The sequence below is a fragment of the Canis aureus genome, chromosome 1, assembly GCF_053574225.1.
Source record: "Canis aureus isolate CA01 chromosome 1, VMU_Caureus_v.1.0, whole genome shotgun sequence".
In the NCBI taxonomy this organism is placed as follows: domain Eukaryota; kingdom Metazoa; phylum Chordata; class Mammalia; order Carnivora; family Canidae; genus Canis; species Canis aureus.
The window spans coordinates 120896598-120921391 of record NC_135611.1 but is presented as its reverse complement, the minus strand read 5'-3'; positions in this window follow the sequence as shown (position 1 = coordinate 120921391).

The window sequence follows — 24794 nt, the reverse complement described above, 5'->3', positions numbered from 1 at the left end:
GACTGAGGGCCGCTCTCGTCTCTGGGTGGGGGCCTTTCGGGGGAGAGAACGCCCCCCTCGGAAAGAGGGCGCCTTTCAGAGCAGGCTCTACGCGCACGGTGAGGAATGGCCCAGACCCTAGTGAAAGCATCGCCTAATTAGTAGAAAAAAGCAAACATTTTAAGGTTCCACCTAGACCCTAAGTAGAAAAAATTTGTTTTTTCTTTCTTTGTTTCATTATTATTATTTCTTTATTTTTTATTTTTATTTTTTGGGGTGCCAGTGTGTTCGTTCATGCATATCCTCCACTGTCGAGGAGCCTTATCTTCAGGGGTAAATACCCAACCAGCAGGGTGTACATGCTGCTATTTAGTAAATAGCCACTACAGACCTGCCTCATTCCACATCTGAGCTGCTCATCAGAAAGGAGGCGTGAGCAATGAAGACACATCAAAAACCAGAAAATGAGAGGATCCCTGGGTGGCTCAGCGGTTTAGCGCCTGCCTTTGGCCCAGGGCGCGATCCTGGAGTCCCGGGATCGAGTCCCACGTTGGGCTCCCAGCATGGAGCCTGCTTCTCCCTCCTCCTGTGTCTCTGTCTCTCTCTTTCTCTCTCTATGTCTATCATAAATAAATAAATAAATAAATAAATCTTTAAAAAAAAAAAAAAAAAACAGAAAACGAGAATAGAGGCACAGCCACGGTGGACCTGCATGTGATACAGGCTCGGGTTAGGAGAGCATGTCTCGTCTCTGTCCTCAGATGTCTTCAACTAGTTTGGTTGGAAACTAAAGATTTTCTTTTTTTTTTTTTTTAAGATTTTATTTATTTTTTTATTTTACAGAGAAAGAGAGAGAACACAAGCAGGGGGAATAGCAGAGGGAGAGGGAGAAGCAGGCTCCTCCCACCCCAGCAGGGAGCCCCACACAGGGCTGGATCCCAGGACCCTGAGATCATGCCTGGAGCCCAAGGCAGATGCTTAAATTAACTGACCGAGCCATCCAGGCGTCCCTAACCTAAAACCTAATTGTTCGAATTAAGCCATTTTGATATATTAACTTGTCTCCTTTTTTTACCCACCCCCCCTCCAAAGTGGCCAAACTCTAGGTAACGTGTTCTTTTGATCCACCAGTGGTAAGACTCTGGAGGCAGCCCAGCAGCAGGGGTAGAGGCCCTGGGTGGCCCCTCTCCCGGCCCACGCTGAAGCCTGGGATCAGATTATTTAGGGAGCCAAGTATTTTTGTTGATGAGCGGAATGAAATCCTCTGAGAGAAAAATCAATCTTTTGCAGAGACCCCAGAGCATTGATCCTGGTGCACATTGACAGACTCAGGCTGTTTAGCTATTTGGAATGACCGCACAAAACGAGCAAGTTGTTACAGTTTTAGAGTTTTGGTGTTTATTGGCAACCCCTGCACTCCTATGATTAATCACACATTCGAAATGTGCGCGCCATGGAAATTGACTGCAACGCAGCAGAAAAAAAGTTTTCAGTTATCCTGGGATAATAAATTGAAGCTATATCCCTAAGCAGAATTGTCTTCAAGATTCCAATTTGCCTTGTTCAAAGTGTTGTTTATACAGTAGTTAGCAAAAACGCGCGTAATTATGTACAGAATTCATCCCAAGCAATTCTTTATCCACCACCACCCCCCCCCCAAATCTTTATTGGTTTTCCATCTTCATTACCCAATATTTCGGTCGATCTCAGCAGAACCTGACTGGGGAGACGTGGTGAAGACGCGAGGCCTCGGTGACGCTCCGGATTCCCGGAGAGCGTGTGGTCAAGCGGACGGGGCCAGTGGGATCCAGGCCTTCGGCTGACCGGCTCCCCGGGGTGGGGGGCGAGGGGGGCTGTTTACACGGACACGGTGGGGACGGCTTATGCATAGTATTTCATTTCATAAAATAATATTTACCCCTGGAGAAGGTTTGCAGTTATTTATTTATTTCCTATACGTGTAGGGCTGTCGCCAGCCACATCTGCTTTGGTGGCTGCAACCAGCAGGGCTTTATTTCATAAATACCGTGAGTCGGGAATACAGCTTCTGGAATGCAAATTATGCTTAAGTGAGTAAACATTTTAGTGGCCCCGAGCCCCCCAACGTAGGAGACAGGAGGGCCCGGCGGGAGTGGGCGCAGGAGCCGGGGCGCGGCCAGGTGGAGGGTGGGCCGGCCGCGGGGTGCCAGCTGGAGAGGGAACAGGGACGAAGAGTGGCGCCAGGGGGAAGCCCTCCCGGCAAACCCCCAGCTTCCCAGAGGCTCCTGCTTGTTCTCCCCGGAACGGAGACCTCATCCATATCTATCAGGAGAGGCCTAATTATAGAGCTCGGAGATTTTAATGGCACAGGGAAATTTAAATGCGGTGGAAAATATGAATATTCCTAAGCCAGCAGTCAAAATACGAAATGATTGGCTTCAGAATCAGTGAATTATAATTTTAGCGCTCGTCCTCCAAGGTGGAGCCCCTCTCCTTCTCTGGAAGAGTTTTGTGCACGCGGGCGTGTTTTAATGAACTCCACTTGTGGGCTTTGCTCGGCAGGGACACCTCGGCCAGCGCCCAGGTGCTCAGACGGGCTCCAGGGGACGAGAGAGCTGGTCCTGGGGTCCGGCGCCGGGGCCTGGGCCTGGCGGGCAAGCGCCGGGGCCGCTTCCCTGGCGGTGCAGGCTCAGCAGGTGCAGGGGGAGCAGGCCATTCATTCATTCGTCTGCACCCTCCCCTTCCCCTCCTGCACCTCGAACCCCCAGCTCGAAGCCACCCCATCCTCTTGGCTGAAGCCTTTCCCAGCAGGCTCGGCCAGCCAGCTGTCGGGGGACTCGCCCTTCGGGGCTCAGGCACCCCGCCGTCCAGGGGCATCTTTTGCTCCCGAGAGCATCCTATATCTTTACCTGTGGAGGAGATAAGGATGTGCCCCAGCTGCTGTCCATGCAGCCCTCAAACTGGAGAGTCATCCCATAAATCCTGTTTTATTTTATGGACAAATAAATGCTGAGGTAAAATATTCCAGGACCGTAGCTTGAATACTTGCCACAGCAGCGGCGCTGTAATAACCAGTGTGACATTAATTTACTGCATTGTGCCGTGGGAAGAAGGAGGAAGGAGGGAGAGGAGCATTAAAAGAGAAAAATGACTTTCCTTCGAATTTATTGGGATTGGCCTCCCTCATTTTCCGCCATCATTAGTTGATTAGGGCCTGATGGCCGCGTGGCCGGTGGGGCTGGAAGAGTCGCCCGAGCCGCCCGCAAGGTGCGCTGTTAATTGAGATGATGTTCGTCTCGCAGCAGCTACTGAACAGACCGCGGCGCTGGACGGGGTGGGCGGCGGGCGGTGGCGGGGCGGCCCTCGGCCCTCCTGCGGGTCCCCGCAGCCGCAGCCCTGCAAGCTTTGTCTCTATTCTGAGGCCGCTGATGGACCTGTCAGGAGGGGATAAAGTGAGCTTCCCCTGATCCCAGGCGTGCTCGCCGGCGGCCGCCGAGCAACCACCTCGGGAAGGCCCCTCGGCACCCTGGGCTTCGGAGACCAAGCCTGCGTCTGCTGCTCCTTCCTCCCCGCTGGCCCTGGCCCTACCCCTGGGTCCTGCCCCTGCCCCAGTCCCTACCCAGGCCCTGGCCTTGGCCCTACCCCAGCTCCTCCCCCTCCCTCTGGCTCCTGCCCCTGGCCCTGGCCTTGCCCTTACCCCTGCTCCTGCTCCTTCCCCTGCGCCTGCGCCTGGCCCCAGCCCCTACCCTGGCCCTGGCCCTGGCCCAGCTCCTCCTCCTCCCCCTGGCCCTGGCCTGGCTCCTGCCCCAGCTCCTCCCCCTCCCCCTGGCCCTGGCCCTGGCCCTGCCCCTGCTCCTTCCCCTGGCCCTGCCCCTACCCCTGCCCCTGCCCCTGCTCCTGCTGCAGCCCTGCCCCTGCCCCTGCCCCAGCCCTGCCCAGGCCCTGGTGGTAGATGCAGAGTCTGGCCAGTGTAACCCCAGACAGCTCTCGAACCAGACCTGAGAGCAGGACCCGTCCCCCAGGCACTCAGGCCTCACTACCCCCGATGGATAGTGGGTAGTGGATGGTCTTCCCGTACTGGTGGGGACAGGGGGCTTCCACAAGCATTGGTGACCATGGCGTATCCACACGCAGATCCCAGACCGGGCAGCGCAAGGGCCCCTAAACCCCGGCCGTGGTGGAGGCTGAATTGCACATTCACGAGGTCTCGCCGTGTCTCACCAGCAGGAAGGACGTTTCCATCGATGGGACCTCTGCTTGAACATTTTCAGGGACCCACGCTGTCCCGGGCTGGAGATTGCCTGCCGAAGGGGTCCAGGGAAGGGGATGGAACCTGACGCCTTATTTGCTGCTGGGATGATTCAATAGGGGCCGCATACTCTCCATTACCTTGTGCCATCTCCTCCCCCATTGAACTGCATTTAGGCTGCAGGAGAAGGCACCTGTCCAGGGTCCCGCAGCTGCGGGAGACACTGTGGCCAGGGCTCCTGGGTCCCACTGCGGGACCCCGGGTCTGGCGGCGCCTCCCACTTCCTTGCAGTCGTGGACGGTGCTGCACGTCTCCCAGCCTTGCTCCACTCGCCAAAACCAGAAGGGAGTACAGGTCGCCGTGCTGCAGGCTCAGTACCTGGTACAGAAGTGGTGGCCGTGAGGGCGCCGTCGGCTGTCCCTCTTCAAGGCCACGTCCCAGGGAGCAGGAGGGAACACGAGGCTTCTAGGGCTCTGATCACACGAGAGAAAGCACTTACTTGCCCCTTGCCCCTCCCCACGCCTGTCATGTCTGGACAACCAGACAGATGCTCAGGCCTGAAGGGTGACAAATCCACTCACAAGAGGCAGCTCGCTAAGTGGCAGTGGCCTTTTATTCCCTGACATCTTTCCAGACCCTTGAAGGGATTAGAACTGGATTAGTCTGAGATGAGACTGGCTCTGCTGTTATCACCTGTTTATAGGATAATGACATTATCTAGGTTGGCCTAGGAGGGCCTCCCTACTAGGGGCTTTGTTCTCTTTGATCTTGAGGGTTGCGGGCAACATATCTTTAAATCTAAACAAACCCACCGAAGCCTCTAGATAAGTGGTTAAAACATCCAGTGGGAAGAGAGGAGATCCTTTCTTCCCTTCTGCTCCATGCCAACAGTAATTTTAAAATGGTGCGCACGGGCTTGGAGCCTGAGACTCACCTTGCTGTTTTCAGCGCCGGCCTCCCCGCTTCTCCTTTCACACAGGCACAGCACTTTAAAGTTTACAGGGGTTTCTTTTTTTTTGTTTGTTCGTGTTTTAGGTTTTGTGGGGGTTTTTTCTACTTGTTTACTTGGTTGGCACGATTGGGAGTGGGGCTGGGTGGGCTCAACGCCCAAGATGCAGGCAAGGATGCAAAACACAGGTCCAGGAAAGCCCAGGTGCTTGCCAGCACTCACATCACCTTAGGACCAGAGTAGATACTTAAATCCGGTTCATCTGGAAGGATCCCGAGCTTGCTCCATTGCCTGAAGCCATCAAAGACCTGCCTCCTTTGCCCAAACAGGGCTTTTCTCAACGCCGATGCCCATAACTCTTCAGATCCAGCATCTGCTGTGGAGCCACCACCACAACTTGAATTTCAGAACATTCCCGTCACTCCCCAGATTCCTGCAGACGCCCTGCGTCCACCGTCTTCAACCCTCACTCCATCCCCTAAAGACTTCTGATCTTTCTGTTACTGTATTATTATTATTATTATTATTATTATTATTATTATTGCCTTTTCTGGAATTTCATCTAAAAGGAGTCACACGTACGTACTCTTTTCTATCCGGCTTCTTTTACTTAGCACGCTGCTTCGACTTTGGGCCATTTTGTTGTCTGTTTGATTGGTTTGTTCCTTTTTACGGCAGAGCGGCCTTTCGCTGGGTGGGTGTATCACATTTTCTGTGCCCCAGTGATGGACACATGAGTAGTTTCCAACTCGAGGCCATTATGAATGAAACTGCTGTGTTATCCTATGTTTTTAGTTTTCTTGGGTAAATACCAAGCAGTGGGATTGCTGGGTCCTTTGGTAAATATGTAGTAACTTGACAAGAAACTGCTTGTTCTCCAAAATGGCTGTATTTCCACCAATGCCAAGTCTCTCTAATTTGACGATTCTTGTGGGTCTGTAGTACTATCTCACTGTGGTTGCATTTGCATTTCCCTAAAGACTAACATATGCTGAATATTTGACATTCATATAACTTCTTTGCTGAGGGAGGGGCCTGATCAAATCTCTTGCCCCTTTTTATTTTTTTTTATTTATTTTTTATTTTTTTTATTTATTTATGATAGTCACAGAGAGAGAGAGAGAGGCAGAGACACAGGCAGAGGGAGAAGCAGGCTCCATGCACCGGGAGCCCGACGTGGGATTCGATCCCGGGTCTCCAGGATCGCGCCCTGGGCCAAAGGCAGGCGCCAAACCGCTGCACCACCCAGGGATCCCCCGTCTCTTGCCCCTTTTTACATCGCGATGCTCATCTTCCTGGTATTTGAGTTGTACCAATTCTTCATATATTCCGGATACAAGTCCTTTTTCCAATATCTTTAGTAAAATTTTGTCTCAGTCTGTGGCTTATCTTTTCATTTTCTTAACTGTGTCTTTCAAAGAGTAAAAGTTTTTTTTTTTTATTTGAGAAGTTCCAGTTTATCAGTTTTAGGATTTGTGCTTTTTTGTGTCTTATGCCTAGGAAATTTTGGCCTCTCTGTAGGTCAGAGACGTTCTTCTCTATTTTCTTCCAGAAGTGTTTATTTTTGCATAGTCTGAGGTAAGAGATGAGATTTATTTGTTCCATATAGACATGTAGTTATTTTACCAGGACTTACTGTAAGGATTCTCTCCCCTACTGAACCACCTTGGTACCTTTGTGAAAACCCTATTGACTGTGTGTGTATAACTCCATTTCTTTCTTTTTTTTTTTATAACTCCATTTCTGATCTTTCTATTCTGTGCTACTGATCTGGATGTTTACATCAATATCATATTGTCTCGATTACTGTGGCTTTATTGTGTTCTTAAAATGTAATAGTTTAAGAGGCATCTGAGTGGCTCAGTCGATTAAGCGTCTGACTCTCAGTTTCAGCTCAGGTTATGATCTCAGGGTCCTGGCATTGAGCCCCACATTAGGCTCCATGCTGCTTTTCTCTCCTTATCCCTCTGCCCCTCCCCCTGTGCTCTCTCTCTCTCATAAATAAATAAATAAATAAATAAATAAATAAATAAATAATGTTTTTTAAGAAATGTAAATAGTTTAAGTTCTCCAAACTTGGTTCTTTTTCAGAATTATTTTTACTTTTATAAGGACTTCGCATATCCATATAAATTTTAGGTTCAGCTTGTTAAGTTTCACATTATGCTTGATGGAATTTTGACTGGAATTCTATTGAATCTATAGATCAATTTGAGGAGAAGTGAGATATCATAATATTGAGTTTTCCAATCCTTAAACATGGTATATCTTTCAATGCATATGTCTTTTTCACTTTATCTCAGCAATAATTTATAGTTTTTAACATATAAATCTTGTACATGGTTTATTTATTCCTGATTAATTAACTTTGCTGACACCATTATAATTGATATTTTAAAATTTTCACCTTATTAATTTTTTAATGTTTTTATATATGGATCTTGTTTCCTGCCCATCGCTAAACTCATTTATACATTCTCTCTTATTTTGTAAATTTCATAGGTTTTCTTCATATTTTATCTTATTACCTGTATGACTTTTGTTTCTTTTATTGATTTATTGTACTGATGGGACCTCTAGTACAATATGAATAAAAGTGAAAGGAGACATCCTTGCCTTCCTCCAAATCTTAAGGGAAGCATTCCATCTTTTATCATTTAGTTTGATACAGGATCTTCATAGATGCCTTTAGTCTAGTTAAGGAAGTTCCCTGTTAGTCTTAGTTTGCTAAGTTTTTATAATGAATCGGTGCCGAATTTTATAAAATACTATTCCTGGTGTCTGTTGAGATGATTGCAGTCAATTCTGCTATAACACAACACATGTGTTTCCAAAACGCCCCATGCTATTCAAAATCTAGCAAGTAAAACAACAATGCTTATGGGGAGCCTGGGGGCACAATACCCCCAAGTGTCATCAGAGATAACATCCAAAAAGATGGGAACTTCATGCAAACAGTAGCACTGTTTTACACATAGTCACTGGTTAAGGAATGCATAAATACTACTATGGCACTTTATCTTGGAAAAGACTTAAAATTTGCTTGAAAATGGATTTCAGAAGAGTTGCAGCTTATGAGTGAATGAGAAGTTGGTGGGGTGGGGCAGTGTGCAGGGCAGAAAGGTTACCTGAAATTGGAGGAGGAGGAGAGTGGGTAAGGCTCACAGCACATGTGGTAAGCTTGTAATAGTAGACGTTTGAAGGTGTGTGTCCGGTGCTTTGCGTGTATTCCTACATGGCTCATTTCAGCAGGTGCAGGTTTGTGCATTCACCTAGTGTTTCCCCCAAACAAAATAAGTGCATAAGCAAACAGGAAATTCCCATTATGCTCAAATTATTAGGGGGCCCACTGTATTAATTGTATTGTTGAAAAGTACAAACAACTGTTATAGCAAAACTACGTATGTATGGTTTTCTTCTTTTTTTTTTTTCTTTTAGTTTGTTAAAAAGGTGAATTGCACTCATTAATTTGTGAATGTCAGCTCGGTCTACCATTCCTTGGATAAGCACCAGTTAGTCATGATGCATTATGATATTTGTATTTTGCTGGATTTGATTTGCTAAAGATTTTGTGAAGGGTTTCTTCATGCATATTTATGGGGCGTATTAATGTATCGTTCTCTTTTATGGTAATATCTTTGTCTGGCTGTGATACCCAGTTAATGCTGGCCGCACAAAATAAGTCGGGACGCGTTCCTCCTCCTGCATCTTCTGGAGTGCTTGTGTAGACTTGATACTGCTTCTTCTGTAAACAGACAGTAGAATTCATCACTGGGGTCACCTGGGCCTGAGGTGTCCTTTGCCAGAGTGTTTAAATTAGGAATTCTAGTACCTTAATAGATATAAGGCTATTCAGGTTATCTTGTCTCTTTTTGAGTGTGCTTCGGCCGTCTATATCTTTCAAGGAATAGGTCAACTTCAGAAACATTGTTGAATTTACTGGCAGAAAGTTATTCATACTACCCACCTTTTCTTCCCTCTTTTAATGGCCTGTAGGCTATATAGTAATGTCCCTTCTTTAACTCCTGACGTTGGTAATTTATGTGTATCTCTTTATTTATTGATTGATCAGTCTGTCTAGGGCTATATCCATTTTACCGATCCTTTAAAAAAAAAAAAAACAGATTTGGTCTTCATAGTTTTCCTCGAGTGTTTGTCTGTCTCTAAGTCATTCATGTCCAATCTTTATTCTTTCCATTCTTTGAGTTCTTTGAGTTTCAGTCGTTCTTATTTTTCTACTTTCTTCATGTAAAGATTAAATCATTGAATATAGTCCTTGTTTTCAAATACAAGCATTCAATGTCACACACTTCCCTAAATCTCTGTGTGAGTTGTAACCTGTATATTTTGATATGTTGTTCTTTTTTCTTTTGGCTTATAATACTTTAGGGCCATGGTATTTTTTTTTTGTGGGGGGAGGTGGTATTTTTTTTTATTTGTCTTGATTTATCTTTTTTTTTTTTTTGACCTAGGGGTTATTTAGATGCATATTGTTTAATTTCCAAATGTGTGTGGATTTTTCCAAAGATCTTTATGTTATTGATTCTTTTAAAAAATATATTTATCTATTCATGAGAGACAGAGAGAGGCAGAGACACAGGCAGAGGGAGAAGCAGGCTCCCTGCAGGGAGCCCGATGTGGGACTCGATCCCAGGACTCCAGGATCACACACTGGGCTGAAGGCAGAAGCTTAACCACTGAGCCACCCTGGCATCCCTGTTCTTCATTCTTAGCTTTAATTCCATTGTGGTCAGAGAACCTGCTCATGATTTCAATTATTTTAAATTTATTGAAACTTCTCTTGTGACCCAGAATGATTATCTGGGTGAGTATCCCATAAGCACTGGAAAATATATGTATTTCGCTGTATTGGGGTGCTGTCTAAATTCTCTAAATGTCATTCTGTTTCAATTGATTGTTACTGAGGCTGGAAAATGTTTAACCGGATCCTTGGAGGGAAAAAGACTTGCATTTGTAGCACTAGAGGATTTCTGTGGTATAAATACTCCCATCATAGCCAAACTTAAGCTACCAGTGTGGTGTCATCGAAAGCTGGATTGGGAGGAAATGTGAATAGACTCCTTTCACTCTAGTCAATGCGAGCTAGCTGAAGCACTGTGATAATGGTGTTCAAATCTGTTATGTCTCACTGACTTTTCTTGGTCTACCTGTTCTTTCAAGTACTCATAGATGGGTGTTGAAATCTCCAAAAAAACTTGTCAGTTTTTCCATTTCTCTATCCGGTTCTTTTAGTTTTTGTCTTAATGTATTTTAAAACTTTATGAGGTGCATATACCTTATGAAATGTACCCCTTTGACTCTGGTAATATTTCTTATTTTGCAAAAAGTGGACTCTCCTGACATTAATATAGCTACTCAAGGTGTTCTTTTGATTTGTGTTTGTATAGTATAGCATTTTTTTTCATCCTTTTACTTAAAAAAGAATTTACTTTGGAATAATTTTAGATTTATAGAAGAGATGCAAAGGTAGTACAGAAATTTCCTGTATGCCCTCACTCATCTTTCCCTAATGTCAACATCTTACATAACTATGGTACATTTTTCAAAATTAAGAAATTAATGTCGGTGCATTATTATCAATAATATTATCAATATAATTGATATTGATAATATCAATAATATTAGCATGTTATTAAACTACACACTTTATTTGGATTTTCCAAGATTTTTCACTAATGTACTTTTCTGTTCCAGGAACCAGACCAGGAGACCGCATTTGTCTCTCTTGTTTTCTCTGATCTGTGATAATTCCTCAGTCTTTTTTTCATTTGTTTGTCATTGTCTTTATACTTTCGAAGAGTATTGGTCAGGTATTTTATACACTGTTCCTTAATTTGGCTTTGTCTGATATATTCTCATGACTACACTGGGATGATAGAAGGTGAGTTGCCTTTCTTATCACATAATATCAATAACATAATATCACATAATATCATTGGTAAATGATATCAAGTGACCTTGTGGGCGATGTTAACTTTGCTCATTCAGTTAAGGAGATGTCTGCTAGGTTTCTCCACTTTACTTTTACCTCTCCATACTCCACTTATGGGAGTGAGTCACCAAGTCCTGCCCTCTAAAGGGAGAAATATAAAATTTGAAGCTCAGTTAATGTGTGTGTGTGTGTACATATATGTGTATATATAGTTACATATATAATTATATATTTATCTCTCTATATAACTCAGAACATTTGACCTTTCTCCCCATCCCTTTATTTATAACTTCTTTCCCTGACACTGAGAAAACCAGCTTCCATTATCTACAACTTAACTAACTTATTCGTTCAACTGTTATCTATGTAAAGTAGATTCAGAATTGCCAACCTGTACCTCTGTGAGAAACTGACTTGCCAATTAGAGTCTCATATTTACATGCAGTTGTTTTTGTCTTTACTTTGGTCAGCACCTTTGCCTTCACCTCAGTGGTGATATTATGTCACACGTTTATGATTCATTTGTCGCAGTCTACATTCCATCCCGTGATCTTTCAACATACTCGTTGACCTCTCTTTCTTTCTCTTTCTTTCATTCTTTCTTTCTCAATATTGCATGCTGTAGTTTGCTCCACCCCCATAATACTACACAGAATAGTCTCATCCGCCCTAAACTCTCGTTTGTAGTCACCTCCTTCCCACTCCTCAACCCCCGGCAGTTATCCGTCCTCATGGTTTTGTCTTTTTTTTTTTAATTTCATTAAAATGGAATCATGGGATATGTAGCCTTTGGATGTGGCTTCTTTCATTTAACAAAGTGCATTTAAGATATAGCCAGTGTTGTGTAAATCAGTAGCTGTGCCACAGTTTGCTTATTCATTCATCTGCTGAAGGACAACTTGGTATCCTTCTACTTTTGCCTTCTCTGTGTCCTATATACAAAGTGTGTTTCTTTCACACAATATATACAGATGGGTCTTGTTTTATAACCAATTTGACATCCTTCATCTTTTAATTATGATGTTTAGATCATTTACACTTATTGCAATTATCAATAAGGTCAAGTTTAACTTTACCATCTTGCTATTCGTTCTTTTTTTCATGTCTGTTCTTTTGTCCCCTCTTCTGTTATTTTGGATTGATTGGATTTTTTATATCTCTATTTTATCTCCACTACTTCTTTGTTTTATCTTAAACTGTTTTATCTTAAACTATGATTTATACACACATCTTTAGCATCCCAGTTTACATTCATGCCACTTCACATATTTTATAAGAATCCTACAACATTACACTTACATTTCTTTCCTCTCTTTTTGCCTATTACTTATGTTATTAACTTTTTATGTTGAGTCTTATGGCTTAAGGCTATGTTATGGTAAGGTTATGTTAAGAAAGTGGCTTCTAATCATAGAGCCCATGGTCAGATCCTGGCTCTATTACTGACTTTTGTGACCTTAGGTAAACCACTTTTCCTCTCTGTGTCTTGATGTCATCATCTGTAAAGTGGGAATAATAGATCTGAACGTGAAAAAATAAATGAAATAAGGCATGATGTGCATGGCCCACCATGACTAGCACACACAGAGCCTGGGGGCATAGCCTCCCTCAGGATCCAAACTCCAAAATGTTCTCAGAAGCAGAAAGCTGAAAGTGAACAGTTTCCCAGCTCTGAGCACACCCCATTGCTTGCTCCTCATGATCTGACCCTCTGTGGCACCAGGAGACAACAGCAGATGCCAAAATGAACCATGGTGCCAAACATAGGGAGCCCATCTGTGTTGACACCAGCAGGCATAGCTGATTTCTTTTTCTCCAAGAAGAAAATTAAACTAAAAATCAATTCTACTTCATGTGAGCTCCCAGAATCACAAGGACTAGGTTCCTAAGGAAACTTGCTTCTACAAAACCTAGACATTGAGCTTCAGCAGGCTCCTGTCTACAGACACCGAGCAGGATTCCTAATGGAGAGTGGAGGTTATGGCGTAGCTGACTTTCCTACCTCCTGGCCCTGCTGCCTGCCTCCTCGCCTGAGCTGTTAGCTTTCTCCTGGACAGATGGGTTAGTGCACTTGTGAGAAAGTGAATTCTGGTGTAAGACACACCGAAGTGGGAATCAAGACCCCATCTTCATGAACTGGGACCTTGGGGAAGTCATTAACCTACTAACCCTCAGTTTCCTAACCTATAGAATGGGAGTAGAAATGAAACATGTCTCAAAGCATCGTTTTGAGCAACTGAATGAGACTGAATTTTAGCTGAGGGAAGTGGAGGGCTGATATTCTAAAATGTTAGCTAATATTCCCCTCTCCACACTCTCATTTTATTCCTGAGTCTATCCCCCGATAATCAGCCACGCCCAAGGGCAGACGTATAGCCACAGAAATCAGATAAAGAAAGGAGTCCTTTTCTATCTTTCGATTTCTAGAAGTCCAGGCCCAAGGGTGCGACAAGACTCAAAGCACAGATCTGGAAGAGAGTAGCATGTGGAAGAGCAAGGTGTGTGTGTTGCCTCAGTGGAAAACACTGACCCAGAACAGTAAGGAGGGCAGGAAGGGGCGGGCACCAGAAGCATGATGGCTTCCAAAGACCCTGAGAAATGTGCCCTGTTTGCAGTTCCCAGTGGCTTTGTGGGATCCAATGATAGCTGGGGCAGGGGGAGAGGAGACAGGGCCTCAGTGCCTGGGCCAGCCTCAAAGGAATATTGGCTGGGGGTATGCCCAAGCATACCTGGGCCCAGGCTGCCTCAGAGGGCTGTCCAGGAGGGGGCAGGACCAAAAGAATGCCCCCCACCCTGTCCATGCCCGGGGTCTAGAGCGCCAACCCTGAGAAAAGTGGCAGACAGGAAGGGAGCCACCCAGGTGGCCTGTGTGGACAAAACTCCAGATACCAAATGGGGCGTGGGGTGTGGTGCAGCATTTAGCAAGGATGCCAGCAGGGGATGGAGGTGCGATGTGAGAGGGTCTCTTTGCCCAGTCAATCTGCAAATGCATTTGCTGAATCTGTAGGTGGGACAAGTATACGCTCTCATGATGCGACTTGCTGTAATGATAACACGACACTGGCACACACCTAAGGCCTCAGGTTGGCACGGGGACTTGACCTGTTCAGAGCTCTGCTGTGTTCGTGGCGGCTTTTAACCTCGCAGTGATACACGAGGCACCCAGAGCCCTGCTCTCCGGGGGGAGCTCCTGCAGACCAGTTGCTTCCTGCACTCACTGTCCTCCTAAGGCCTAGCGGAAAGGAGATGTCCCTTCCTAAAACTGGTGATTCTTACCCCCCAAGTGCTTACTGAGGCCCTGCTGTACACTGGGAATGGGGGCAGCGAACAAAGCAGAGAGGGACCCCACTCACGGGGCTCACGGTTCAGAGGAGTTAGCTGCTGAACCTCATTAACATTTTTTGCCATTAATCAGTTCAAGGCGGGAGCACTTTCACAGTCACTGGTTTCTAGGGCGTAAGCAGGACGTGGGCTCAGGCCTTACTGCCCGCGGCCTGCTGCTCACCACCGGGCGCCTCTCGTGGCTGTTTCTGATCAACTGTACGGTCAGACAGTCGGTTCGGAGATGCCTGTCGCACATGAACCGGGTGGCCAGACCCCCTCCTTAAGGAGATGCAGACACGGGGGCCGAGCCGCACGCCAGGTGCAGCGTGAGTGCAGTCAACAAACACTCCAAGGCTGTGGTCAGGCAGCATGACTTCTGCTCTTTGGATTATTGTCGCTGCCACGGCCGTGGCTATCAGTAATAAAAGCCTCCCCTGCTCCAGAGGAGGAGGGTCCAGAGATTATAAACAGGACCCCCCGCCACACCCAGGGGTCAGGGGCTCTGGGATTAGTGGACTCCCCAAAGCCGGGTGTCTTTGCAGGACCAGCAAGCACAGGGCAGGGCTGTGGGGCCTGCTAGGCATCAATTCTGGGTCTTGTTCACGACCTGCACCGCGTCCCTGGACATCTCCGTTTGGCGACACTTTCATTACATCCACTTCCTGCCCTTACGTAAGCAAGGGAACCTCCTACCACCGTCCTGAGTGGAGAGCCCACGTCGCTGGGCGTAGAGAGGCAACAATCGTAACACAGATACAGTAAGTACAGAACAGTACGTGTGCGCTGGCGCGTGGTTGCCTGAGCTTGAGGCCGAGGTGGGTGTCAGCGAACGGAGAGCCTCGGGACCAAACACAGAATGGGGAAGACATCATGTTCTCGTCGGGGGACCCTGGCATCACTGAGGCTCGTGCCTCAGCCCACCCGTCAAGCCCGGCCCCACCCCAGTCACCTGCAGGTTGATCCAACAGCCCCAGCCACCCAGCCACCCACCCCCAGCCACACCTTATGTCCCTGCTTCCTGCCAGGGGCACCGGCCACACCTTCACATTGGCTTCACCTGCCCGGGTCGCCTACCCCTGTGCTCTGGGATCGCCTCCCCAGGGAGCTGCCCGCACCCAACCCTCGTCTCAGGCTCTGCTTCCAGGAAAGCCCAGGATGCACGTGGTGTCTCTGCGGCCCCTGAAGTCATTTCAGGTCCTCCCCCTCACCGAGCACACGTCCTGCGGCACTGACTGCACCCCTCGTAGCTGTGAAACCTGGAGTGGCCCGTTAGCATTTTTGAGGCTCTCCCATCACGTGCGGCAGCAGCAGCTGCACCTGCCCCCACAGGGCCTGCGCGAGACTTGGATGGCTCCGTGGTAGGTACACCGCCGCCAGCTTGAGAAAAAGGTGCCGGATGCTGTTGGTTTAAAGCCCCCGGGGCCTGGCGTCTGTCCTGTGGCGCAGCACACGGGTGGACGCTGTCGGCAGGTGAGACACACCTGCGCTTGCAGAACAACAGGTGGGGAAGCCGGTTGGAGCCCTGGGCCACGCTCAGCCGTGTGTGCGGGCTGCTGGCCCAGCTGTGCTGTTCCAGAAGTCGGAGGGGCCCGTTTCGGGGCAAAGGTGCGGTGCCAGGAGGCCTGCAGCCGGCTGTCCTCGCTCTACAGAGCACCCCCTGGGGCGCCCCGCCTGGCTCCTCCTGCACCCACGGGATGCGGGCTACTCACTGCCCCCCACCCCGGGCCTTAGCAGCGCGGACCTGCGCCTTCCTTGCACCTTCCAGCTCCCCCTCCCTGCTTCCTCCCCTGTAGCCCTCCCGGGGCACCCACAGCCTCTGCTCCTCGGCAGACCCTTCACGAGCCAACTGACGCCTCGGGTCTGCAAAGTGTGTCCCCTGCCAGCCCGTGGGACGCGCTCCTCTTTAGAGGACGTACCCTGCACCCGGCAGCCCGATGACTGGCACGCGCACCTCCCTCCCTCGGACTGGGTGCCTGCAGGGTGGGCCTGGTCTCTTCCATCCGGATAAGCCCAGGGCGCAGCGGGCAGGAGTCAGCTCGGTTTTGCCGAGTACGTCTGTAGCCCCCCAGCAGCTGGCCTGCTCTGTCCTGGGGGAGCCCAGCATCAGCCGTTGGGTGAATGGGGCTCCTCTCTAGACGCACAGGACAGATTATTATTTCCCAATCGTGTCACTCACTCCTGCCTCAGGACATTTGCACTTGCTGTTTGCCCTGCTGGGAATGCCCTTCCCTCGGCTCCTTTTGTCATTCGGGTCTCAGCTGACAGGTTGTCACCTCTTTAGGGAACGTCCTTGACCATCCACCTCAATGTTCTTCTCCATCCATCTAATATTATCCGATGCATTTTATTTTCACACTGTTTTCCCCTCCGCTGCTCCAGAGCGTCACCCGAGAGTCAGTAACACTGGGGTGCTCACTCTGGACTGCTTCCCCACCCCTCCACACCCGCCCTTGCCCACCGGGACTCCAGGAAGTGACCTCGCCCCCCTCCCTGGCATCAGCCCGGTCAGGAAGCTCTCAGCTTCGTCATCCAGCCGTTGGCCCCTCCGGTCGCACATGCAGCCTTCTGTTCCCTCCAGGTGGCACAGAGCACCCAGGGCACAACGCCAGGGGGCAGCACAGTGCTCGGCCCTCGGGCCAGGGAGCCCCAGACCTGCCCTTCCTGGTGGGGCCCCACCTGGGCACCCGACCTGCTGGGGTGCTGGGGTGCTGGGGTAGTGGGGTGCTGGCTTCATCAGCCCGAGAGCGCGCCGATCCCGAGCCTGTCACCGCTTCCACCTCCCTCTCTTTCCAAGACCTGGAGGGGCCGAGTGAGTCTGGGAGCACAATAAAGGGTTCTAGATAAACTTCGCTACCAAACAAACTTGATAGGAAAATGCCAAGTAAACCGAGATCACATGTTCAGGTTGGTTATTTTAGAAAAGATTTCAGGGATTGATAAGTACGATAAGCCCTAGGATGATTATGAGGTTTAAATATATATATATAAATAAAATAAAAATAAATAAATAAATAAATAAATAAAATATATACCTATATATGAATATAAATATATTTTAGATATTTAATATATGGAGATATAAATATATTTTAGATATTTGATATATGGAAATATAAATATATTTTAGATATTTAATATATGGAAATATAAATATATTTTATATGTTTAATATATGGAAACAAATATATTTTAGATATTTAATATATGGAAACATAAATATATTTTAGATATTTAATATACGGAACTATAAATAAATTTTAGATATTTAATATATGGAACTATAAATATATCTTATATATTTAATATATGGAAATATAAATATATTTTAGATATTTAATATACGGAAATATAAATATATTTTATATGTTTAATATATGGAAACATAAATATATTTTATATATTTAATATATGGAAACATAAATATATTTTAGACATTTAATATATGGAAATATAAATATATCTTATATATTTAATATATGGAAATATAAATATATTTGAGATATTTAATATATGGAGATATGAATATTTTATATATTTAATATATGGAAATATGAGTATTTTTGTATATTTAATATATAATAAATATTATGTATACTATATTATATTACATATTATATTATTATTAATACAATAAATATATTTTGATATTTTGTATTATATTTAATATGTATATATACTATAAATAATATCATGTAATAAATTACAATACATATATTATATTTAATGTTATTAATATAATAAATATTTATTTATAAATATATTTTTATATACACACAATATAAAATAATAAATACATTTACACCATGTATAAATATATGCAATAAGTATATATATGTGCACATATATGTACAATACACATATATACACACATACACACGCTATATATACAATATGCCCACGTATTATCCATGTATAGGGAATAGGCGATCTTCCCTCCTTAGTCCAAGCCCAGAGCTTCGGACGGAGGACTGTGACTTCGCCTTGGGATGGAAGCTGCCTCCGGTCCATGCTGGGAGCCACGGAAACCCGCTGTGGTCGCTGCTGAGGGACGAACAGGCCTTTCCAAAGCACCGCAGGACAGGCAGCAAGCTCCCTCCGGCAGTGGCACGAGAGTCACCTGCTGCGGGAAGCAGGCCGGGTCACGTGGACACCGCGGGTCAGGGCCCAGGGTGGGCAGGGACAGGCGCCGGGGCCTGGCCTGGCACTCTGTTAGGGCTAACTCTGTTCTTTCCATTATTCTGACATTTAAAAACATAGGTTTCCCGTGGCTTTAAATCAGAATCTTATGCTCATCTTGAAAAAAAAAGTGAGGCGATGTGGCCGCGCTAGACCTATTGTTCTCCGAGAGAAGCTGAGCAGTGCTGTCCCTGCCAGAGGGGTCCCCGCGTCCTCTGGCTGCAGGTGCCCCCGGCCTCTACCACAGGCTTCCGAGTCTCCGACCCTGGATTATGCCAACGGTGCTTCCCCAACCCACAGTCTAGCAGCTTTGGGACACGGTCAGGTTTCTCTCGTCAGCACATTTATTCAAAGGCTTATGTTTGATCTGGAGAAAACAAAAATGTGCGTTTTCCATTTTATGGTGTCATATGCCCATGTGCGTTTTAAGGAAACTGTTTTTTTTTTTTTTCTTCCTAAAACCTGGAATCAATGCGTCCCTCCAGGAAGACGGGTCACGAAGTCCCGAGGCCTCGTGGGTCCCTGCCGTGCTCTCCCAGGTGGGCTCTCCACTCCGAAGAAGCAATGCAAGACCCTCTCAATATTGCTGTTCATCAGGTCTTGCGCTCCTTTTCTGAACCTTCCAAGTGATTCACTTATGACCACTTTTTTATAAAAATCAGAAATGAAAAGCCCTACTTTCAAATGCTGTTAGTTTTGATGGGTTGCCTTGGGGTCCGGGGTTGGGGGGAGGCGGGCCCGGGGGTGCCCACAGCCCTCTGGGCCTGCCCACAGCGTCTGCATGGGGAAGGGGCCATGCCCCATGCCCCCACTTGGGCTGGCCGGCCAGGGACAAGAGCTCTGAGCACCCCACACTTGGGTCGTCGAGCACTGCCCTCGGAAACTTTCGTGGGTGATGGCTTGTGAAGGGTTCCAGAGAGTTCAGACACAAATCGATAGTGTGCATTACAAGAGAGTGTGAGCTAACAAAGGTGCTGGTGGGTCATGCATCTTAAAACAGCTTCTTGGGGACTTTAATTGTCGGGATGTTCAGGAGAAGAGTATGACCTTATGGGGCATTTTCCAGAATAGAATAGTCTATATATTAAAAGGCAGCAAATGATTCATAACTGGTTGGCGGCCGGGCCTATGGGCCCACGTTTCCCATGTGGATTTTTTTCTCTGCATTGCAAACTCTTACATTAAATTGTGATAAATGAAGAGTGGGGGCTACTCATACAAATCAATGACTCTAGTGTGTGTGTCATTAGCCTGAGAGATGCAGGCAGCGGTCAGTCCCATAAATCATGTGATGATCTGCTGTCTGCAACACGATGCGAGCAAGCAGGCGCATTAGGGAGGTTAAGGAATGAAATTAATCTGTGCATTTTCCTTCTCCCCCCTTCCGCCTTCCCCATCACCTGGTCACACGGAAAGAATTAAAATCACATGATCCGAACTCAACCAGCTCCAGAACAGTAAATTGGTTAAGTTTGACTTCACCTTTCAACTTCGAGTTAATTATGTATTAGGGGATTAATTTATTCACAGGCACCGAGAAGGCAAATGGAGAATAGGGGAAACCTACCAGGGCCTCTCATCCAGGTGCCAAGGTTATTAATTGCTCTGGCTGTGCCACGAGCTCTACCTGGGCAGCCGTGGGGCGGGGGCCGCTGCATCGCCCTCGAATGTGCTAGTCCGGTCCTGCTCTGGGGCTGCAGCTGCAGAGAGTCAGCCCCCACCCCACCTCGGGGCGGCCCTGCTGCGTGTTTGCGTTCCAGGGGAGGCCCTGGCTGTGACGCTTGGTCGCCGGAGAAGCCACGATGAAAAGCCCGTAGTGAGATCCCACCCGGGGTGGGACCTGGTCTCTCCAAGAGCCAGTAGCCTCGGCCTGAACACCTCCCAGGGGTGGAAGCTCCGTACCCGCAAAGCTGGTGTTTGGCAGTGCACAGCTCTGACCTCCTGCACCCCGACCCGCACACCTGCTCTTTGGACACCCGAGGACAGCGATCGCTCTCTCCCACACTGTCCCCCATCCTCTCCTCAGACGTGCCCTTCCAGCAGCAGCATTCCCAGGCTGCTCAGCGCTGCGGTCCACTGCGCAGATGGCCCTTGGTCCCACTTCTCACAGGGCTACTGGAAATGAGAACTGGAGCAGAGAGGGCAGATGACACGTCCTACCTCCGTGTCCTGTCCCGTCCCCACCCGCACAGCCACGGACCGCGCGGGACGCTGGGCTCTCACCTGTGCGACGGCCACTCCCGATCACACACCCCGAAGTCCATTGGCTGCGCGGAGCCACGTGAGAGCAATTCTCACACACGGTCGTCCGTGTGGAGGTAAAACATGAGGATGCTGACTGGATTCGACACTGACCTTTTGCTTATAAAAACTCACAATCCTCGACATGAATGGTGGCCTTAATGTTTCCTGCGCAGAGAGCCCTTTGCGGCTTACTGAACGCGTCCCCTGCCGCGGTGACCGGGTTTCACCTTCTCAACTGCCCGGGACTTGGGGGCCAAAGACCCCCATTCAACTGCGAAGGAAACTGAGACTCAAGTTTGAAGGACTCGCAGGTGGCCCTCAAGTGGCTCAGTTGCCGTGGCGGTGCGGTGCGGCGCTCATCGCAGGAGGGACCGGGCCCTGCAGGGCTGTCTTGGGCTCGTCTTCCTCCTCCTTCCGTAGGTGGAAGGTTCTTCTGGCCTAAGTGTGCTTGCCCGTCATCGGAGGCCCAGTGCCCCCCCAGACCTGTGCGCTGCGTTCCAAACATAGTTAAAAAAAAGTAAGTCGAGCAAACATCAGAACATGAGGAGAGTTCATGTAATGTGGAGATTGAAGTTTCTCTAGAAAACTCATAAAACCTGGCCATTGGGTTGATGATCGTGGTGGTAGGAGCTCCCACACAGAGGGGCGCATGGCCTCGGGGACTGTGTGACACTCACCCTGGCCATGAGGCCACGGGCAGATAGGGGCCCAGGTGATGCCTCATCCTGCTGCCTGTGACCTGACGACCCACCCCTTTCCCCCCACGTAGCCACTGACCAAGGAGGCCACCCCCAGCCGCTCCCAGGCTGCTCCCTTGTCCACACATGCCCGCTCATCACTGTGTCGCTTTCCTCTTTCTTGTCTGAGTCCTTCTTGGTCTTCACATCCAATTCAGGCTGGTTTACGGGGCCTTTTGTGGACCCTCGTCGGCTCCTCCTTCCAAGCTCAGACAGGACTTCTCAACCAGTTGGCCCAGGGAAGATATCAGAGCCAGAAAGGCCCCGAGGATATTTTAAAATATATTTTATTTTTTTTTTTGAAAGAGAGATGGAGGGTGAGTGATGGAGAGGGGCAGAGGGATAAGAAGACTCCCCACTGGGTAGAGCAGAGCTCTACCCCTGGACCCTCCAACCCAGCACCTTTCATCCCAAGACCTTCCACCCCAGAACTCTCCATCCCAGGACCCTCTACCCCAGGACCCCCCACCTCAGGACCCTCCATTCCAGGGTCATTCATCCCAGGACCCTCTACCCCAGGACCCTCCACTCCAGGACACTCCACCTCAGGACCCTCCATCCCAGGGTCATTCATCCCAGGACCCTCTATCCCAGGACCCCCACCCCAGGACCCTTCACTCCAAGACCTTCCATCCCAGGACCTTCCATCTCAGGACCCTCCACCCCAGGACCCTCCATCCCAGGACCCTCTATCCCAGGACCTTACACCCCAGGACCCTCCACCCCAGGACTCTGAGATCATGACCTGAGCCAAGGTCAGGTGCTTAACTGGACTGAGCCCCCCAGGCTCCCTGGTCCTGAGGATATTTGAATCCAACTTTTTTGTCTACATCCAGGAAATCAAGACCAGGTTGGAGCCCTGGCCTGCCTGTGTCACAACCCCATATGCACGCCTTCTTAAGGCCCCATGAAGCCTCCCCCAAGTACACTGCTATTGGGATACCCTTCTTGCCTGATCCTCACATTTTAGATTTGGCTGGAAAAAACACACAAAGATGTACAGAGAATAGCCAAATACCCAAGTCCTCAACACCCAGAATGAACAAATATTAACATTTGCCATATTTGCTGCAGATATGAAAAACAGCAACTGTGAGCCCTGTCTAAGGGACCAGCTGAGTGACACATTGACAGCCCCTACACCACTCCTGATCCCAGCCCATCCTCTCTTTCTTGATGCAGCCATATTATGACTTGGCTGCACGTGCCTGTGATCCATGTTTGCACATGTGGGTATACATACACAGCCACACACACCCGCCTGCACATACGTAGCACATAAACACAAGTGCACACATGCATATACATGTACACACACACCTGCACACATGCAGCACGTAAGCACATGTGCACACATGTACACACATACACATGCCTGCACACATGCAGCACATGCATACACATGCACACATGCCTGCACACATACAGCACGTTGCACACATGTACACACATACACATATACACATGCCTGCACACATGCAGCACATAAGCACATATGTGCACAATACACATATGCACGTGCCTGCACATATGCATGCACATGCACACACCTGCACACACGCGGCACATAAGAACATGTGCACACATGTGCATGCATACACACATACACATGCCTGCACACATGTAGCACATGCATACACATGCACACACGTGCCTGTACACATAAGCACATACGCACATGTGCATGCATACACACACGCATGCACACATACACACAGTCTAAATTACATATGCTGTGTGGTTACATGCAAGTACCTAAATCCACATAAATATTTTGCTTTTTTCCCACCAGCACTGCTTTTTTAAAAGATTTATTTATTTGAGAGACAGAGAGAGGGAGAGAGCACCGAGCAGGGAGAGGAGCAGAGGGGGAGAGAGAGAATCCCAAGCAGACTGCATGCTGAGTGCAGAGCCCGATGTGAGGCTCCACGGCATGACCCCGAGATCACAACCTGAGCCAACACCAGAGTCAGACACCTAACTGACGGCACCCCCAGGGGCCCCCCACCAGCACTGCATTTCTGAGGTCGATGCTCACCACAGCCGGAGACCCAGCTTGGCTGCGCAGCATTCCAGGAGAGGGTACACCATCTTTTTTCCCGTCTCCCTTTTGAATATGCATTTCCGTTGTTTCTGACTTTCTACTGTCAGACATGGTAAAATTCTGACAACCCCATGCATCTCTTCTGGGGCTCACAGATGAGGCTGTTCTAAAGCTTTCTCCATTCGGTGGAGACGTCCTGGGTCTCTCTCCCTAGGGAGATCGAGGCCTTCCGGGCCCTGCAGGGGCCATAAGCGCGGGTGCCCCCAGCCAGTCCCTGGGCACGTTCCCTGGAGTGTGCAATCACACTGCTCTCACTTCCCCACCGAGGCCGGCACGGGCTGGGCACATGACCCATCTCCAGCTGGCTGTGTCCACACGTGCCGGCCCCGGGGAGCCCCAGCCCATGGCATGCTCATCCAGGGCCCATTAAACCTCTCACTTTGTATTTCCTAATTCCTTTAAGAAATCCCAAACCTGTCTCCTTGGATAGAAATAAAATAAATGCAATATCTATTGCTATCGCTTAAACACAAATTATAGTATTTTTTATTAAATACTCTGTTGTCAAATGCTTGACATTCCTCATAATAGATAAAAAAGCAACTAAAACTAGTTATTTTCTGTTACCTTAGAGGCTTGCAACATAGTTTGTAGTGTATTTACTTGTTATGTTCTGCTTGTCGCATTTCATTATAAGCACGTGAATTATTCTCCCTATTAAATTAAATGCACTCTCCCCTCCCCCCCGCTACCCTTGAGCTATAAGAGGTGAAGGTCTGGAGATGGGGGAGCCGGTGAAGCCACCTGGTGCTCAGAGCTCCAGCCCTGCCCTGGCATAGGCCCCACACTTGGAGATGGGGTCCAGAGACCACCCCCAGTGTTCCCTGTCTGGGGGGAAGGTTGCTGGTACCCCCTCCTCTGGCTTTCTGCTCAGCAGAGGCCGAGCCTACATACTCTTTCCTGCCACCTGCACAGCAGCCCTGGAAGGCAGGCCGGTTGCCCACTGCACCCGTTTTACAGATAAGGAAATGATCCCAAGACGAGGGGCTTTCGAGTGGAGGTCAAGTTGAGGCCAGAGCCCTGCCTCCACCTCCACCCCCACCGCCACCTCCACCCCCACCAGGTTGCTGCTGTGCCCCAGGCACCTGGCTAACCTGTCA